This window comes from Podarcis tiliguerta (assembly GCF_965153285.1).
Source record: "Podarcis tiliguerta genome assembly, chromosome: 2".
Lineage (NCBI taxonomy): Eukaryota > Metazoa > Chordata > Lepidosauria > Squamata > Lacertidae > Podarcis > Podarcis tiliguerta.
This window is the reverse complement of record NC_139535.1, coordinates 121,222,330-121,241,817: the sequence shown is the minus strand read 5'-3', so window position 1 is coordinate 121,241,817 and position 19,488 is coordinate 121,222,330. Positions and strand designations below refer to the sequence as shown.

The 19,488-nt window shown below is 44.7% G+C and overlaps 1 long non-coding RNA gene across 1 annotated transcript; it reads left to right on the top strand.

Moving 5' to 3' along the window:
• Positions 1-5,383: 5,383 nt before the first annotated feature.
• On the top strand, positions 5,384-18,097 carry LOC310671926. The gene is made up of 3 exons (XR_014508278.1): positions 5,384-5,671; positions 14,101-14,179; positions 17,836-18,097. It is a non-coding gene; the product is annotated as an uncharacterized lncRNA (long non-coding RNA).
• Positions 18,098-19,488: the final 1,391 nt, after the last annotated feature.

The window sequence follows — 19,488 nt, the reverse complement described above, 5'->3', positions numbered from 1 at the left end:
CAGGCAAAGCAAAAAGCTATTTTGGATTCCATCTACATAAAAAGAAGATGATAACACTCTGATTGGGCTGATTTCAAATTGGTGTTTTTCAGGTGAGAATGCACAGTCACCAAAAATCGCATTGACATGATTGTCAGCAGCCCAAATCAAACATAGGTTTTTGGTTCCATCTCAATAGAAAGAGGACGAATAATCTTGGATTGTTCTTTCGGTGTTCATTCACTCACAAATAGAAAAGCGAATTGTAATAAGCTTAAAAAAAGTCAAACAGGTTGTTTTGGGTTCCAGCTACATAGAAAGAGGAATCTTGGATTGCGCTTATTTCATGTCGTGTTCTTTGGTGTTAATGCACATTGACCCAGAAATCGCAAAGTGTGTGTAATGAGACCAAAATAACACAACACTGTCTTTTCGCTTCCATATGCGTAGAAAGAAGACGAATAAGCTTTGATTGTGCTTATTTCACCACACAGGGTTGTGAGCTGGAGGCACTCAATGGTCATCCCTCCTGACCTGGACACTTAGGGGTGCCTTGTGTGAGCCCCACCTTCGGCACCCACCTCAGCCCAATCCCGGCTCCACCAATCGCCGTGGGGCATCCTCCAGCCTCAGGTGCCAGATTCAAAATTGCACAAGCCTGAGTGGGGGGGACACAAGCCAAAGCAGTCTATTCTCCGTCCCCATTTTGCACCTGGAACCCTTTGGTCTTGGGGTGGACACCCTCCATGGCTCTACAACTCCCAAGCCTTACCTGCACCGAGGCAGCTCCCCGATGTCACCTTGAGGTTGTCGAGCACCATGTATGATGGCGCAGTCCCTGCCACCTGCACCAGGTGTGTGTGTGTCGGCATGCTGCAAACTCGAATCTGGTACTGTTGCCTGAACCCTGATGCGCAACCAACACTTGCCACTGACCTCCACCGTGAAATTCCTGTAGTGCCAGCTCCCGCCCTGCCTCGAACCTGCCACCGGCACCTCAGCCTGCCACTCACCCTCTTTCTCCACGCAAACATGCAGAGAGCCTGGCGAGGGAAAGCAGGGCATCATTTCACTGGGGTCCTCTAGCTTGGAGGCAAGAGGGAACTCTGTGGGCCATCCAGCCCACCCTGAGCTTTTACTGGAGTCTCCGCTGCTCAGGTAGTACCAGAAGCTGATGCAGTGGGTGCCCCCAAGCGGGTATATCCCCATCCACAGTGCCACTGCTTGACCTGCTGCCAGAGAGCCAGTGCTGGTGTCGGCAACCATGTAGTGCCCTGGGGAAAGGAAGAAATGTGTTCCAGTAGAATCTTCTTCTGGATTGGAAACCCTGGGGGTCATCCAGTGTTACCTGCCGCAAGGCGCCACTCACCCTCCAGGTGTGGTTGTCAAGCAGACCTTGTTCCAAGGCGCCACCCCGCCACGCCCACCTGGTGGGCTGGCTCCTAGGAAAGGACAAGGGCTGATGGAATCTGGAGACGTTCCTTGCCTCGCAGCACCCATCTGCAGGGTAGATGACCCAGGGTGTGCCCTCCAGCTCTACAATGCTATCATTCTGTGATGTTGTAAAGCAGGACATGCTCAAAGCAGAGGGTGCTGTGTTTTAGTGCTGCACAGGGTGCTGCCCCTGGGTGGGCTCAGACCCAGCAGGGAATTTGGCTTCCGTGTAACATGACCACCCCATTTCTGGCATGACAAGATACACGAGGAGAAAACACTTTCCTGTCTCCTGTGGCGGCCAGTTCCACAAGTTAACAAAGGCATGTGGCAGGCCTCAAATTCCCTGCAGATGCTCACCACACTGGCTCTCCTCTGTGCCGTCATGGCAGTCAGGCTCAAAATCGCACATTTGCTCTCTGCTGATGCAGTGCACACTGTCATTGCAGGCAAACTGGCCAGCCTTGCGGGTGCAGGGGTGTGTGTGGCTTGCTGCCGGGAGCAGAGAACAGGCCTGGATGGGGAGGGAAGGAGGTGTCAATGTCCGGGACTGGTGGGAGGAATACCTATGAGATTCCTCATCTGTGGGTTTTGGATTCCAGCCAAAAAGATTGGGTTGGATGACCCTCAGTGTCCCTTCCCATTCTCCCATTCCCATAGGGCAGTTCACAAGACACACACACAGAGAAACTCACTCACACATACATGGGTTCACACACATATACGACCCATGTAAAATATTTTTGAAGAAAGAACTGTTATAAAGAGAACTAGAGCCTTATTTCTACTCCTTTTTCCCTCGCTTTGTTGGATGCAACCGGGAGACAGGATCAGGTCATCCAGAGCTATGCTGCTTTGGGGATCTTCCTGAAGGACAATCTCAAAGGAGGGAGCAAGGCAGATAGAAACCCATCACCAAAGGTATTAAGTAATAAATGTAAAATTTTATCGAAAATGTATAAATTACTGCTGGAATGGCATTTAAAAGATGAAGAGGTAAAGTCGGTTATGATTAATTGGGCTAAAGACTTTGGGTACAATATACAACTGAATGATTGGGGGAAATTATGGAAAGAAGGTTTAAAATTCACTGCATGCAATGCCTTAAAAGAAAATGTGATGAAAATGTTTTATAGATGGTATATTACACCCGTTAAACTTGCAAAAATGTATAAGGTAAGCAATAAATGTTGGAAATGCAAAGAAAAAGAAGGAACATTTTACCATATGTGGTGGGAATGTAAAAAGGTTAAAAACTTCTGGGAAATGATATATAATGAAATGAAGAATATGTTGAAATATACATTTATCAAAAAACCAGAAGCATTTTTATTAGGCATTGTAGGAACTGATATAAATAGAAGTGATTGTAAGTTGTTTTTGTATGCAGTGACGGCAGCACAAATTTTATTGGCACAAAAATGGAAGCAAGAAGAATTACCAGCGAAAGAAGAGTGGAGCATGAAACTGATGGACTATGCAGAACTGGACAAATTAACGGGAAGAATCCGAAACCGGCAGGACCAGAGATTCACAGAAGATTGGTGAAAATTTACGGACTATATGAAAAGTAATTGTGATGACTGGATTACATTTGTAGGTTTGCAGGAAGTTTTGTAAGGGGAATGATTTGAATTATTGCCTTATTGAATGAAAGGGATGATATCGGTTATGAGGTTAAAGGTAATATAAATTTAAGAAATGCAGGAGAAATCTTAAAGACGGGAGATCATCAGAGGAGCTAACGGAAGTCCAAAAGATTGTATAAGAGTTGGAAATTTGTAAAATGTATGACAATATAAATGTGTTTAAAACGAATATATATATATATATATATATATATATATATATATACCCATCACCAAAGGATCCTTTCAACCTGTGTTATCCTCTGAACCTGCCTCACAGGGTTGTTGCAGGGAACAATGGGCGGGGCGAACCATGGACTCCTTGGAGAAAACAGGGGGAGACCAAGGCAATAGGAAGCTTCTCCTTCCTTGAAGGTTTTGAAGCAGGGTTTTGATGGCTGTCTGTCCTGGATGTTTGAACTGAGATTCATGCCTTGTAGGGGGTTGGACTAATGACCGCCATGCTCCCGTCCAACTCTTATCATTCTATGTTTTTTGAAAGAAGCTCTTCTGCTTTAATGAAGTTGGAAGGTCCAGCCAGACGGACATATCCATTGCCAACCTGGCACCCAGAGATCTCCATGCAGTTGCAGTTGGCCCCACACCTGTGGCAAAATGCACTTGGTGAATGTCATCGAACCCTGAAGCTAGGGCAGGGCAAAACCCACCACCATGGCTGTCAAATTCCTGGCAGCAGCAGCACTCCTCTGCCTTTATATAGATTGGGACAGGAACATAAAGGCACCTGGAAGTCCTTGGTCCCGTTGAAAGTGGCACAGCTGCGGAAAGGTTTGCTAAAACATGATAGTATAATTTGTTTTTCACACACCTGTGTCAGGAGTTTTCTGGGTCCCCTATGTTCTAATACCCAGTTGCAGTGAATTGGGTTGGAGACTCTCAGCTGCTCTGCATTAGTTGCACCTGGTGTCCCAGGCTGATCATGAGTGATGCCTGCTAACCAGGTGCAATCAATCAAATCAAAGTTGTCTATAAAAGCTGTAGGCTGAAGGGGCTCAGTGAGTTTCTTCACAAATGGAGGTACCAGATGCTGTGAGACTATCGGCCAGGGGTCTCTCTCGCTGCTCTACCTGGAGCTCCGGGCAGCTGAAGGGGAGATTGTGTGCGACTCCTCTCTGGTATGCTATTATTTGTGTTTTGTATGCCTGCTGCTATGGCGTTCCGTGTGCGGCTCTGGCTCGCCAGAGCAGCGATGTCACGCTGGCCACGTGACCCGGAAGTGTCTCCGGACAGCGCTGGCCCCCGGCCTCTTGAGTGAGATGGGCGCACAACCCTAAAGTCTGTCAAGACTGGCCCGTACGGGCAGGGGTACCTTTACCTTTTATGCCTGCTGCTATCAGTTAACCTTATGCAAGTAAAGCATTGCTTATTCTTCATCCACTGGCATGCTTATTGGCTCCAGATCCAGAAATAACCCTGCCCTTGGCAGAACATACACAGCGCTTTTTTTTCTGGGGGGGACACAGGGGAATGCATACTCCTAAAACATTTTGTGAATGTACTTTTGTCCATTTACTGTATTTATTTTTCCCGGTTTGAACTATAAAATGGTGATTTTTTCTTGAGTCAAAATGAGAGTACCCCCAATCATCTTTTTTTAGAAAAGAAGTGCTGCATATATACACACACACATATACATATATCCATTTTATTTTTATTTATTTACAAACGGACACCTATCTCTACGTATGTATATTCTTGTATATAAACTTCCGCGGCCCACCCGCACCATCCTACCGCAAAGGGGCACGAGAGGAAGGCCACTGGGGGAGAAAGGCAGGTGAGGACGAGGCGGGGGGGTAGGGCTGCATCCTGGGAGAGCGGGGTCGAGAGGCTCGGCACGTCTCCGCTGGCCCAACGTCGCAGCGCCTCTTCCGCCCATTTCCCTCCCCTTCTTGTGCTCATGCCTCTCCTCCGGTGGCACGTCCTTCCGGTACCCCTGCCCTCGCCCAACATGGCGGCAGCACAGCCTCTTCCGCCCATTACCCTACCCTTCAAGTGCTCATGCCTCTCCTCCGGTGGCACGTCCTTCCGGTACCCCTGCCATCGCCCAACATGGCGGCAGCACAGCCTCTTCCGCCCATTACCCTACCTTTCCTGTGCTCATGCCTCTCCTCCGGTGGCACCTCCTTCCGGTACCCCTGCCCTCGCCCAACATGGCGGCAGCACAGCCTCTTCCGCCCATTACCCTACCCTTCAAGTGCTCATGCCTCTCCTCCGGTGGCACCTCCTTCCGGTACCCCTGCCCTCGCCCAACATGGCGGCAGCACAGCCTCTTCCGCCCATTACCCTACCCTTCAAGTGCTCATGCCTCTCCTCCGGTGGCACCTCCTTCCGGTACCCCTGCCCTCGCCCAACATGGCGGCAGCACAGCCTCTTCCGCCCATTACCCTACCTTTCCTGTGCTCATGCCTCTCCTCCGGTGGCACCTCCTTCCGGTACCCCTGCCCTCGCCCAACATGGCGGCAGCACAGCCTCTTCCGCCCATTACCCTACCTTTCCTGTGCTCATGCCTCTCCTCCGGTGGCACCTCCTTCCGGTACCCCTGCCCTCGCCCAACATGGCGGCAGCACAGCCTCTTCCGCCCTTCCGAGCTAAGAGTGCAGAAAAAGGTGAAACTGCCATGAAAAGGAGAAGAGGAGTGTGTGAGTGAGTGAGTGAGTGAGAGTGAGACAGGGAGCATCCTAGTAGAGATGGAAGGGGAACCCAAGGGTCATCTAGTCCAACCCTCTGCAAAGAAGCTCAGAGCTACTTCTATGGGAAGTAAGAGTTTCTACAATCATGAGCATTCACTTAGATTGCGCTCATGTTTTTACCTTTTATTGAAAGCGGTCACAAGTGACTTGGGTGGAGTATAAATAATAAAATTATATTGCTCCTGCTGCTGTTCTTCTCTTAGCCTAACTCAAATCCAATGCAATACCAAACCTTAACCCTAATGCTCACCCTAACTCAAACCTAATCCTCACTCTAACCCTAACCTTAACCTTAACCCAAACCTAAGCCTCAGTCTAAACCTAAACCTAATTTAACCCTAACCCTAAGTAATAAAATTATATTTCTCCTGCTGCTGTTCTTCTCTTACCGTAACTCAACCCCAACTCTAACTCCTAATCCTAATCCAACTCAAACCCAACTCTCACTGTAACCCTAACCTTTACCCAAACCTAATCCTAAACACTTGGCTTCTTTTTGTGGTGTTTTGTGTTATTGCTTCATTTCGTAGGTTATGAGGCTTTCTTTGTTTCTTGTGGTGTTGCTTCATTTAGCAGTTTTTTAATTGGCTTTTGTGTTTCTTTTGGTATTGCATCATCTTCATAGGTTGTTTGGATTTCTGATTAATTTGCTTTGGATTTCTGGTAGCTCTGCTTCTTTATGATTTGTTTCTGTGTTTCTGGTGTTTTGGCTTGGTTATGTCATAAAATTGAAGAAATACCACCAGAAGCACAAAAACCAAGAAATATTCCCAAAATGAGGCAAAACCAGGAGACATGAAAACCAAGCCAAATCAATGGAAAAGAAACAATCTCACCCAAAACCGCAGAACCATTCAAAGTAAAAGAAGCAAAACAATTAAATGCAAAAAACAAGCAAAACCACCCCAAATTAAACAAATCAGCAGAAAACAAAAAAGAAGCAGTAAAGCCACTAATTACAAAGCAATGCCACAAGAAACTGGAAACCAGTTTTTAAAAAGCAAAACCAGAAACTCAACAAGCATGCAATTTATGGGCGTCCAAAAGCACTTCAAGCAACAGAAATTAACCAACATAGCATACTAGTTTTCACTTAGTCTTGGGTTTCTGGTGAATGTGCTTCATTTGCAGCTGGCTTCATTTCTTTTCCATTGGTTTAGCTTGTTTTTTGGACTTTTGCCTTATTGCTTCTTTTGAGAAGTTTTCTTGTTTTTGCATTCTGGTGATAATACTTTTGAATGCCTTGGGGGTTTCTGGTGAATCTGCTTTGTTTGGGATTGGTTGACTTCTTTGTCAGTTTCCATTAATGTTGCTTTTACATGGTTCTTCTGCTTCTTTTCAGTAGGTTTTTGTGTTTTTAGTGGTTGACTTCATTGTTGGAATGGTCATTAGACATTTCTGGTGGTTTTGCTTCATTTCTGGTGGTTTTCCTTTTTTTCTTGGGATTATCAGATCTCATACAAATTAATATTCTCAAAGGTGCAAAACCCAAAAAACCTAGAAATGAAGCAAACTCACCATAAATCCAGCACCCAATCTGTTATGTACTAACCTTGGATCCTAGAATACAACAACTGATTGGTCTTTTCCTGCAGGCCAATCAGGCTCCAAGAGGGAAGCAGAGTTAGCCAGTCAGACAGGACTCATTGTGTAAATAATGTATATAAAAGCCTGAGGTTGGGGGGGGGGGGGCAATAAAGAGCATGAAATACATACAAGACTCTGAGTATATTTCACAATCGTAATTTATATAAAAGAATCTATGAAACGAAAACCACAGAAAAAATTCAACATTATCCCAAAAACAAACCAGAAACAACAGAAACAAACTACATCCACCAAAGATGAGAAAACCAATTGAATAGAACCACAAGAAACCCACGCAGTAAACATCTCAGGGAAAAGCGAAATCACCCCCACACCATGCAAAACTAAGGTTTAACTGGCTTTGGGGTTTCTGCGCAATTTACTTTCCCCCTCTTGTTGGGGGTTTCTGGTGGTATTTCTTCTGCTTCTCACATTTCTTCTGCTTATTTCTTCTGCTTCTCACATTGTGGGAGTTTACTATAGATCCCCAAGCCAAACGGAGGACATAGATGATGCCTTCCTGGAACAGATGGCCAAGCATGCAAAAGGAAGGGAGATAGTAGTAATGGGGGACTTCAATTACCCGGATATTTGTTGGATGTCAAACTCAGCCAAGAGCATAAGGTCAAACAGATTCCTCACTGGCCTTGCAGACAACTTCATTGTGCAGAAAGTGGGAGAAGCAACAAGAGGAACAGCCATTTTAGATCTGGTCCTAACCAATGTCGATGACCTGGTTAATGGGGTAGAAGTGGAAGGATCATTAGGCGCAAGTGATCATGCTCTTCTGAAGTTTACTATACAACGGAAAGGAGCAGCCAAGCATACTAGGACTCAATTTCTTGACTTTAAGAAAGCCGACTTCATAAAACTTAGGGAAGTGCTGGGTGAGATCCCATGGACAGTAATACTAAAAGGAAAGGGAGTTCATGATGGCTGGGAGTTTGTTAGGAGGGAGATAGTAAAAGCACAACTTCAGGCAATACCAATGAGACGGAAACATGGAAGGTGCCTAAAGAAGCCAGGGTGGCTATCTAAAGAACTTTTAACTGAGTTAAGATTAAAAAAGGATGTGTACAAAAAATGGAAAAGGGGGGAAACCACCAAAGAGGAATTCAAACAAATAGCCAGCACGTGTAGACACAAAGTCAGAAAAGCTAAAGCACAGAATGAACTCAGGCTTGCTAGAGAGGTTAAAAGCAACAAAAAAGGCTTTTATGGGTATGTTCGTAGCAAAAGGAAGAACAAAGAAACAGTGGGGTCACTCAGAGGAGAAGATGGTGAAATGCAAACAGGGGACACAGAAAGGGCTGAACTCCTCAATGCCTTCTTTGCCTCAGTCTTCTCCGATAAAGAAAACAATGCCCGACCTGAAGAATTTGGAGCAAATGATTCAGTAGAGAAAACACAGCCCAGAATAACTAAGGAGATAGTACAAGAATACTTGGCTAGTTTAGATGTATTCAAGTTTCCAGGGCCAGATGAACTGCATCCAAGAGTATTAAAAGAACTGGCAGATGTGATCTCAGAACCACTGGCAATCATCTTTGAGAATTCCTGGAGAACAGGCGAAGTCCCAGCAGACTGGAGGAGGGCAAATGTTGTCCCTATTTTCAAAAAGGGGAAAAAAGGAAAAAAGGGGTAAACAGGTTATCATCAATAGCAGGAGTAATGTATGACAATGGTAACACGTGCAACAATTTGCATACGTACTGCGTGTCCACTATGAGATTAAAAGGAATATCAGCAAACTGTTGAAATGCTAAAATCACAGCTGCTAATTCAGCACGCTGTGCTGATGTTTGCTCAGTAGTATACAAACTGTGCCATTCCCCCTCCTTTTCCCAAACCACCACCCCTCTAGATTTAGTGCCATCTGTGAAGACAGTGAGGGCGGAGGGCAAGGGTAGAGGAGACAAAGCAGTTCGGAGGACATATCTGAGCCCTGTAAGGAAAGATAGACGAGGGTCTCTGGGAGGATTGTGAATAATTTGTCCCAAAAAATCAGCAAAAGTGATTTGCGTGGAAGCAGATGTCATAATCAAATGCGCAACTTCGTCCTGGGTAAAAGGCAGATATACTGACTGCAAATCCATTCCAGAGAGGGCCAGAGCTCGATGTCTGCCTTTGGCAACGAGATCCATGACGCTATTGGGTGTGGCATATACATTGCGTGGAGGAGTGTGTGGTAAATGTAGCCACTCCACAATAGACACAGTTCTGGGCTTGAGGCCTGTGGTGTATAAAATAGCTGTTGGAAGGAGTGGGGTAGCGAAGACCGCAAGTGATAAATGTCCCATAGGAAGGGAAGGAATCCTGTCCACCATACACCTGCGAAGATGGTTATTCACAGTCATTAGGGCTTCCTCCATCGCAGGGGTAACTGTGATCTTATCTGCAGGATTTTTGTGTCCCTTTAGAGCAGAAAAGAGTGGAGATAGGGTGGAGGTGGGCAGGTCCAGATAACTCTTTATCCAGTTCAACTGTCCTAGAAGTTGTTGTAAATCCACCAACTAAAGCTGCTCTGGGAATTCCAATTGGGGTGTGACTGGAATGGCAGCAGCTGCAGTCAGCTTGTGTCCAAGATATGTAATAGGTAAAGTCCGCTGAATTTTTTCTTTAGCTACTGTCAGGCCTGCTTGCATGAGAACATGAGTTAAATCCTCAAGAAGTGAGTCAGAGATATGTAAAGCTGACAATAAAATATCATCCATGTAATGAACACAATTAACCGCTAGGTGGCGCTCACGGAACGGCTGGAGTGCCTTATCTACAAAATATTGGCACAATGTGGGAGAATTCCGCATTCCCTGTGGTAGAACTACCCATTGAAAACGCTGAGTGGGTTGGGAATTGTTCAGGACAGGTAGGGTGAAGGCAAACCGCTGCCTGTCTTGTGGTGCCAAAGGAATAGAGAAAAAACAATCCTTGAGATCAATGACTGCAAGCTGGTGGTCTTGTGGCAACATGTTGAGATTTGGAATGCCAGGCTGTAACGTCCCCATGGGCTGCAGTTGGGCATTGACTTTACGTAGATCCTGTAGGAGGCGCCATTTACCAGAAGCCTTTTTTTTTTATAACAAAAATAGGCGTATTCCATGGACTTGTAGAATTTTCTATGTGCCCCAATTCAAGTTGTTCCGCAATTAACTGGGCTGCCACTGCTAGCTTTTCTTTATGCAAAGGCCACTGATCCACCCACACAGGTATGTCAGTTGTCCAACAAAGAGAAAGCACAGTCCGGGGCAAAGCAGGGGCAGCCCTCAGCATAAATTTGTAGAAATTGTAGTATCTGCTGCTGCAAGCAGATCTCTTCCCCAAAGGGAGACAGGGATGTCCAGGATCAGGGGTAAGATGGTCATCTCAAAACCTTGTGAGCCTTGAATCAAAATAGGATTTCTGCTGCGGTAGGCCGAAGCAGCGCCTCCAACGCCCACAACAGCAGACGCTGGTTCAGTGGGCCAGGCTGCTGGCCAGTCTTTTAAAGCAATCACAGAGCAATCAGCGCCAGTGTCCAAAACGCCCTCAATTGTGCGGCCCCCAAGGGTCATCTGGATTTTAGGACGTTCCTCTGAGATGGCAAAGGTAGCCGCAATGAGGGGATCAGGCGCCTGTGGGGATCCTGGGACACAAACAATCTTTGCCACAGGGGTACCGGATGGTAGATACGCTGGGCGAGCAGAGAACATGGTCACATAAGGGTCATTTTGTTGTAAACCATGTAACAGTCCCGGAACAAGGTGGATCCCTTGATGTAAAACATCAGTCAAAGGGAACACCAAGCATTGAGCAGAGGAAGAAAAACCAGCCCCTACAGACACGTGGACTTGCTGTGGCACATAGGGGACTGGCAGGCGTAAGTCCTGAGTTAGAAAAAGGCGAGGCAAAGCCGGAGGCGGGCTAACCAGAGAATGTGCCGAATCCCCTATTGTTGGGCCTGGGCCCGGGGAGGGCCCGACTGCAGGTTTTTTGTCAGCTGGGTGTGCTGATTTTGCTGACCCTGCTGGTTCTGCTGACCTTGCTGAGGTGTGGCAGAGCGGCACTGATTGGCCCAATGAAAACCCTTTTTGCACAGCGGGCATTTAGTGTTAGGGCGATGTTGCTGCGTGCTGGATCTGCACTGAGCACGAAAGTGGCCCATTTTACCACATCCAAAACAAGTCTTGTCCTTAGCAGGGTTTTGAGACCCTGTGCAGGACAAAGCAGTGGCTAAAAGACGAGCCTTATGTGTTTCAGTGCCTACAGACTGACAGGCCTTAAGCATATCTGCAATGGCTATATTAGGAGTTGTCATTAAAGGGCGCAGCACTTGCTTACAATCTTCATTTGCATTGTCAATTGGCATTGTCGCAAGCTGACGCACAATCACTTCTTGGGCTGCCACATCCTGAACTTGCCTTTTAAGAGTGCCCCAACGACCCCCTCTCTTGTTTTTGTCATCTGGGACTGAAGCCAAAGCGTCCTGAGTGATGGCAACGATGGTAGCTTCCCAATACTGAGGATCCAGGGCCAATTGCTGAGCAATGGTAAGGAAACTTCCCCCTCCCGGCAGTCCATCAAGTACCTCAGCTTGTGTAAGCATGGCAGGGGCTGGAGGAGATGGCGCAGCAGCGGCAACAGAGGAAGATAACTCTTTTATAAATTGCAAGTCAGATTGTTCATGCCTTTGAGGCCCGCCACCAGGAGCAGCTGGAGCAAGCACAGGGAAAAGATTAGGTGTGGCACAATCAAATTCCAGCAATGGTATGGCTGTTTGGAGAGCTTCTTGAAGAGGAGTTGAGGTGGCGCCGGGTGGCCGTGAAAGCGAAGGCGAAGGTGGGGGAGCCGTGGGTACGGAAGAATCCGGAGCTTTCGGAGAGACAAAGGCCGGAGGGTCCGAAGATTGTGCCGAGGGCAGGGAAGGACACAAAGAGACGGAATGCACAGGAGGCTTTGCGGCAGGGAGAATATTTGCAGGAGTCAAAGGGGACATAGCCTTGTGAACTTGGCGCCAAGCATGTAAAATTCTGACATCAATCTCTGGGTGATTTTGAAAAAAATGTCCTATTATTTCCCATTCCTTCAAATTCCATGTCCCATCTTGGGGGTACCAGGGAAAATAGGTGTCAAGAGCTTCAATTAAGGTTTTGAGATCAGCATCATTCACAACAAGATTGTTGCTGGCAAGAAGAAACTTAAGTTCATCAAAAAACTTCTTTTGTGGTGGTGAAAGAGACTGCCCCATGATAGCAGAACGTAAGGGAGCGCTCACCTGGGATCCGAAGAAGAACGGATGAAGGACGCGTCTGGAGCCCTTGCCGGGCGTAGGTGAGCGCTGGTAAGCAACGTGAAGTCCGAAATCAGTCACACGGGGCACCAAATGACGAGGCCTGCTCGTCCTTTTTGGGATGAGGCAGTTTTTCACACCAGGTTAGCTTGAAAAGATCTCACACACCAAGATGGATTTTTGAAGGGCTCTCTCCCTCTCAAAAGCTGCAGCCCGCCTTTATTGTAGAGTTCAACAGCAACATACAACAATGTATCGGAAACTATAAAAAGCTTAAAAAGCATGAAAAAAACCCCAGGCACTAACCCTAACCCTGAACATCCACCTATCCCCTGCCCTAACCCTAACCCTGATATTCTGGTCATCCATCTTGGGGATAACAATCTGGTGAGGTAAATTCAGTTGAGATCACTAAATATCTCCATCAGCTGTGCTTCCTCATCCCTGAGCTTATCATAGTTTGGTTTGGAATGTTGTAGAGTTGCTTATGGAGTGGGGGCAGCCTTCCTAAGAAGGTGGATGGGCAAGACATAAAGCTAATCATTCTACAACGATGTTTGTGTTTGAAAATGTGGCTGCTTATATCCCTCATGGCAGAATTATGTTCTGTGCCCCACAGTTGTATAGACCTGGTGGTATGCATCTTTCTGATTTGGGTTGTGACATGATTCTTAAGGATCTGCAAAGAGCTCTGTTTGAGCACTTGTGTGTTTGTGGGTGGAGGTGAACAAGCACACCTGCCCAGACTTAATTTGATTTGGTTACATTGGTCGAATCTGACTAGTTTTGCCGATCCTCAAATTGTTATATTTAATAAATACAACCTATTTATCCACTTTTGGTTGTCTTGACTCTTCCTCCTGATGTGCTAGGAACCACTCCGTTTGGGGGGCACTGCAAAACATGTGGTTTTTACTGCAAACATTTTGCCAGACTTTGGCCTTGATTTGGAGTGAATCAGGCGATGTTGGGTTTTGGGGTGACCTTATGACCCCTGTCAGTTACTTGGTTTGTCGGGCAAAATGCTACAAAAATGTTACAATGTCTGGCAAAATGCTACAAAACTTTTGCCAGACTTTGGCACCAGTTTGGAGTGAATCGGACAATGTTGGGTTTTGGATATTAATTATGAACCCCGGTTTGATGTATCAATTACTCTGTTTATGGGGTGTTACAAAATGTGGGGGTTTTGCTGCAAAACTTTTGCCAAACATCAGTTTTGATGGGATCCCAGATTTGGGGGTTTGTAGTTGAATGAAGCATTCTTTCAGTGCTTCTCGGGAAATGTGCAGTTTCTGTCAGATCAAACTAATACTACTGGATAAAATTATATGGTTGTTGATTATCAGACAGTTCTCCCATTTATCAAGGAAAACGTCTGTTATGGGTGGCTTTTGCTTGGTGTGTGTGACTGTTGACAGACAGATTTGAAAAGGAACACAGCTTCCTCTGTTTGTCTCACAGTAACTTACTGGCCTTTTTGATTATGCAGTCGGCTCGCCCAACACTTCCAGCTGGATTCCGAGGACAGGAAATGATTCTGCTAAAGGCTTTCTGTGAATATAATTCCAGTTGATTTGTTTTAATGGTCACATAAAGGCACTTTCTTTGGTTATAAAATGATGTTGTGAGTCTTATATCTGAGCAGTCAATAAACTCCCTCCCCCACAGAAACGCTTGTCTTACTTCTTCTTCTTGGCATCCACACTTACATGTTTGTTTAAAGAAAGACTAACCCCACCCCGAACCCCACCTCCAGCTTTCATCTTATTACTCTAGTGACTAGTCAGTGTTCATAGCAACACTTGCTTTTGTTCATAGACAAACTGCCCTGAAAGACAGTTACTATGAACTACATGTGTCTTCTTGATGTATAAAGTTGTTGCTAGTTTCTGCAAAACACTTCTTTATCTTTGAGCAAGAAATAAATGAGTAGGAGGCTGCTCTAAGGAAGAAGTGGAATATCAGACTCTCTGTATTTTTATTTATTTACTTGATTTAGGGGTGGCCGCTTCACCACCCATGTCCCTAACTAACCGAGCTTCTTGGGATCATCCTGCCGTGCTGTGAGCTACTACATTATCCTGCACTTTACAGAACCTTCCTTAGAGAATAAAAAACTGAGGCTAATTTCCAGTCTAAACAGGCTACACAAAAAGAAACAGCAGCGATTCTTTATGTATGACTTTTGCTTGAGTGCCTGATATCTCAGAAAATCAACATCAGTGTTGGGGTGGGTGGGTCAAGGCATTTCCAAAATGTTATGATAGATGGAACCATAGGTGTAGCCAAGGGGGAGGGGAAATAAATAAAAATAAATAAAAATACATAGCTAACTGACGTTCTGCACCCCCTAACAAAAGGCCTGCCCCCACTAACAAAAATCCTGGCTATTCCCATGGATGGAGCCAACTACAGTAATTCTGGTTTTGTCCCCACCCAGAAGTGTAGCATGGGTGGGCCGCTGGGGGCACAAATGTGGTCCCGTGGGCCCTGGGCACAATTGTGTCAGGGGGCACAAACAGGTAACCCCACAGCAGGCTCCCTCATTGGTGCCTGGCTCCGTGTGAGAAGGAGCTGACCTAAGCTGCTGTGCTTCTGCTGGTCACAATTTCACCCAAAATCTGACATTCTGCAATTCACTCAAAAATGCTGCCAAACTGTTGCAAATGCTCCTCTGAAAGGTTTTTCGGTGGAAACAACAGGGTTTTTATCATCGGAAAAACAATTAGCCCTCGACGTCTTAACTTGCGGAAAAATATTTTTTTAAAATAATCCCTAACCCCAACCCCAACCCCAACCCCAACCCCTAAACCCTAACCCTAACCCTAAACCCTCACCCTCACCCTAACCCTAACCCTAACCTAAACTCTAACCCTAACCCTAACCCTAACCGAATCAAAGCCTCTTCGTCTTCTTTCTATGCATATGGCAGCAAAACCAACCATTTTTCCTGTGTTTCGGATTCTTTCACTTCGCTTTGTGATTTTTGGGTGCACAAAGAACCTGAAACCTGGTGAAAATATCCAATCAAAGCTTATTCGTCTTCTTTGTATCCATATTGAACTAAATGAATTCTATTTTGCTTTATTTCACATTACATGACTTTGTTTGTGACATTTGGTTGACTATGCATCCACACCCACAAAATAGAAAAAAAGATAAATACGCCCAAACAAGCTGACAATACGCCTCCGCAAGCTGACAAAAAAACGTTTTTATCTACTTGCACTTTGACGTGCTTTCGAACTGCTAGGTTGGCAGGAGCTGGGACCATGCAACCGGAGCTCACCCCATCGCGGGGATTTGAACCCCCCAACCTTCTGATTGGCAAGCCCTAGGCTCTGTGGTTTAACCCACAGCGCCTCCCGCGTCCCCTTTCTTTTTTAAAAATTACTTTTTTATTCAAAATTAAAACAAAACGTATTATCCAGAAACATATCATCCTTATTTCCCCCTTTTTTCTCCCTCCCTCCCTCCCCCCTCCCTCCCCCCACAGGACCCACCCACCCTTCGACTCCCCTCAGTTCCAGTCTTTGATTTCTCTAAAAATGTTGTTTTTTGCATGTTATACAATTGTATTGATCCTCAAACTATTTAAGTAATAATTATCAATAAGAGGTTTGTGAATGTTTATTCAATCAGCCAAGGAGTCCAGTTCACTTTGTTGTGTCTTCAAATACTTTGTAAAGGGTTTCTATTCATCTTTAAAGTCACAGTTATCCTTGTGCCGTAGCTTGTATGTCAATTTTGCCAGTTCTGCATAGTCCATCAATTTTTTTGCCATGATTCTTTAGTTGGGGTTTCTTCAGTCTTCCATCCTTGTGCTATTAAAATTCTCGCGGCCGTTGTCGCATACATGAAGATGTTTTTCAGCTTTTTTGGCAGATCTTTCCCTACAATCCCTAATAAAAATGCTTCAGGTTTTTCAACAAATGTTAAATGGAACATTGTCTTCAATTTGTTATATATCATTTCCCAAATTTTTTAAATTACCTTACAATCCCACCACATATGATAAAATGTCCTCTCCTTTTCTTTACACTTCCAACGTAGATTTGATCTAGTTTTGTACATTTCCCCTAACTACACTGGTGTTATATACCATCTGTACATCATCTTCATGTAATTCTCCTTCAGTAGGGAACAATCTGTAAATTTTAAATCAGTTTTCCATAATTTTTCCCAGTCTTCCATCATAATGTTGTGACCTACATCTTGTGCCCATTTAATCATAACTGATTTTACCTCTTCATCTTTCATCTCCCATTCTAATAGTATGCTGTATACGGCCTTCAGTAATTTCACTTTCCCTTCAATCACTTCCGTTTGAAACCTAGATCTTGTATAACTAAATCCTTTCTTGCTGTCTTCTTTATGTGTTTCATATAGTTGTTGATAATGCAACCAACTCTGAAAGTGGTCTTTGATCTCATCATAATCTCTTAATTTCCATTTTCCATCATGTTCCTTTAATAAATCAACATATGTGAGTCATTTTCCTTTCTTTCCAAGTGGTTTGAGCAGTAATGCTTCATGTGGTGAAAGTCTTTTGTTTCAATAAGTCTTTGTATTTCTCCCATACTCTCATTAGTGATTTCCTGATTATATGGTTGTAAAAACTTCTATGAACCTTCCCTTTCCCGTACCATAAGTATGTGTGCCTGCCGAATCTGTTGTCATGTCCTTCCAGTTCTAATGCCTCTTGCTTAATCCAATCTCATCCAGTCCCTGATCCATACCAAACAAACAGATTCATAATACAATTTAAGGTCTGGGAGGGCAAACCCGCCTCTATCTTTTATGTCTGTAAGTATTTTATGTTTTATCCTTGGCCTTTTGCTCCCCCCCCCCCCAGATAGATTTTGAAATCTCCTTCTGCCAATTTTTAAAACATTCATCTTTCAGGATGACTGGTATTGGTTGAAAAAGAAATAGCATTTTTGGGGGGGCCGCTAGGGGCACTTTGGAAGATGGCCGACAATACCATCTCTCCGGCTCACACGAGGTAATTAAGAGGCTAATGATGGGAGTAAATTAGCCTCCCCATTTTCCCAGGGGATGGGAAAACGCTGCCTCGTCCGCAGTTGCCAATAAATCACCCCCGAGTTCGAAAGACTTTTGGATCAGCGTGAAAATCCACACAGGACTATAACAATGTTTGCTTCAACTTGCTTGTGGAGATAACTCAGAGGTTATTAAGAAGAAAAATAATAACAACAAGAAGATTGGAAGACGGGATTTGTAAAGGATAACAGCAAAGAGACAGAAAGATGGGACATGTGAACATCAAAGCAGCAGAAATATAAGATGATTGGACCCTTTCTGAACTCGAAGCATGGATACCCCCAACAAAAATTTAAAATTCCGCTAAATATTTGGAGTTTATTATGTATTGGTATAATTTGGAATTAATGTGATATGATTGGTTTGTTAATTGGAAATTTAATTTAAAATTTTTTTAAAAAAGAAAGAAAAAGAAATAGCATTTTTGGCAATACATTCATTTTAATTGCCGATATTTTTCCTAACATTGAGAGATTCATTCTGCTCCATATTTCTAAATCTCTTTTTACCTCAAGCCAAACTTTTTCATAGTTATTTTTAAATAGGTTTCTTAATGTTAACCAAATCCCTAAATATTTAACCTTTTTATGGACTTCTATCTCAATGTTTTGTTCTAATTCGGTTCTTTCTTCTTCCTTCATGTTTTTAACTAATAATTTAGTTTTATTCCTATTTAGCTTAAATCCTGCCACTTCCCCAAATTTCTGAATTTTTTCTATTACTTTAGGGAGTGAAGTTTTAGGTTCTTCCACTGTTATCACTAAGTCATCTGCATACGCTTTTAACTTGAATTCACTTTTCCCAGTTTTTACAACTATAATCTCTTTATCTGCTCTTATGTTTTTGGCATGTACTTCCAAGACCAAAATAAACAATAATGGTGATAATGGGCATCCTTGTCTTGTTCCTTTTTGGATCTTACATTCATCTGTTATCACCTGATTTATTAGTTTGGCTTTTTGTTCTGAAGAGATTGCTGCTATTCTTTTTAAAAACTTAGAACTTCCTTTTCTCTCTCTCTCTCTTTCTCCCCCTAATTTCCTCTCTCTCCTCTCTCTTTCTCCCTCTCCCTCCCTCCCTCCTTCCCTCCCTCCCCCCTTCTCTCTCTGTCTCTCTTTTTCTTTGTCTCCCTCTCCATCCCTTATCTCTCTCTCCACTTTCTTCTTTCTCCCTCTCCCCCCTCTCTCTGTCTCCCTTCCTTCTCTCTCTCTCCTTCCCTTCCTTCTCTCTCTCTTTCTCTCCCTTCATTTTCTCTCTCTCTCTTCCCTCTCTCCCTCCCTCCTTTCTCTCTTTCTGTCTTTCTCTCCCTTCCTTCTCACTCACTCTCTTTCCCGCTCTCTCCTAATTTCCTCTATCTCTCTCTCTCCTCTCTCTCTCCCCCTCTCCCTCCCTTCTCTCTCGCTTTCTCTCTTCCTTCTCTCTCTCTCCTTCCCTTCCTTCTCTCTCTCTTTCTCTCCCTTCATTTTCTCTCTCTCTCTTCCCTCTCTCCCTCCCTCCTCTCTCTCTTTCTGTCTTTCTCTCCCTTCCTTCTCACTCACTCTCTTTCCCGCTCTCTCCTAATTTCCTCTATCTCTCTCTCTCCTCTCTCTCTCCCCCTCTCCCTCCCTTCTCTCTCTCTTTCTCCCTTCCTTCTCTCGCTCCATTCCTTCCCTCTCTTTTTCTCTTTCACTCCCTCCCCTCCCTGTCTGCTGTCTCTCTCCCCTTCTCTATCTCTCTTTCTCTTTCTCCCTCTCCCTCTCTCCCTTCCCTCCTTCTCTCTCTCCCACTCTCCCTCTCTCTTTCCCTCTCCCTTCCTTCTCTCATTATCTCCCTC